The sequence below is a fragment of the Prosopis cineraria genome, unplaced genomic scaffold (assembly GCF_029017545.1).
Source record: "Prosopis cineraria cultivar Desert tree isolate PC_DT_omini unplaced genomic scaffold, ASM2901754v1 PC13, whole genome shotgun sequence".
NCBI lineage: Eukaryota > Viridiplantae > Streptophyta > Magnoliopsida > Fabales > Fabaceae > Prosopis > Prosopis cineraria.
In genome coordinates this window covers 18,095,943-18,096,929 of record NW_026555344.1, presented here as the reverse complement: position 1 = coordinate 18,096,929, position 987 = coordinate 18,095,943, and the positions used below count along the sequence as shown (strand labels likewise).

General features: G+C 38.8%; 1 non-coding gene across 1 annotated transcript; it reads right to left on the bottom strand.

Moving 5' to 3' along the window:
* Positions 1 to 369: 369 nt before the first annotated feature.
* LOC129291909 (small nucleolar RNA R71) lies at positions 370 to 476 on the bottom strand. The gene has a single exon (XR_008588803.1). It is a non-coding gene; the product is annotated as a small nucleolar RNA R71 (small nucleolar RNA).
* Between the last annotated feature and the right edge of the window lie 511 nt (positions 477 to 987).

Sequence of the window (987 nt, the reverse complement as noted above, 5' to 3'; positions counted from 1 at the left end):
CCCTAGAGAGGAGAGGAGCATTAGGCAATTAACTCAACCTAATTGGCATGATAATCCTTATGGCTTATATGTTCCTCCTACTAATGTTCAATTTGAAATTAAATCCTCTTGATTAATGCATTGCCTAAATTTCATGGGTTACCAGGAGAGGATTGTCATAGGTTTTTGCATACTTTCCTATTGGTTTGTGATACTATGAAGCCTATGCATGTAAATGTTGATGATGTTCAAGCTAAGGCTTTTGTATTTTCTCTTGAAGGTTTAGCAAAGGAGTGGTATTTCAACTACCCTTCTTATGTGAAAGTGAGCACATGGGCCGAGCTAAGAAGACTCTTCTTAGATAAATTCTTTCCAAATTCCAAGGTCACCAATTTGAGAAAGCAAATCTATGGGGTCCAACAAGGAGAGGATGAGAGTCTCTATGAGTATTGGACTAGATTCCAAGGCCTTTTGGCTAAATGCCCACACCATCAAATTTCTAGTGAGAATTTAGTCCAATATTTCTATGAGGGCTTGATTCCAAGAGACAAAGTTAACATTGATGCCGCTAGTGGTGGATGCTTGATTGACCTCACTTCCTTAAAGGCTTGGGAACTAATTGACAAGATGGCTTCAAGTGGTGCTCAATACTCTACAAGGGAAAAGAGAAATGTGAATATGGTAGGTTCCTCAGTTCTTAATGATTCATATGTGGACTTGCTAGCTGCCAAGATTGGGAGAATGTTGGCTCCACAAATATCTCAAGTGAGCAATGTAAGTACTTCTCAAGCACTTGTCCCTTATTCTTGTACTTTTTGTGACTCACCTATGCATGTAGAAAGCAATTGTCCTATTAAGTTTGAACAAGTAAATGCTATCTACAATGGAAAACAATCCTATGGTGGGAGGCAAGGGCAAGGAGCTTATTCTAATACTTACAACCCTTCATGGAGAGACCATCCTAATTTCTCCTATTCAAATCCAAATGTGGCTTTACAAGACAATCAA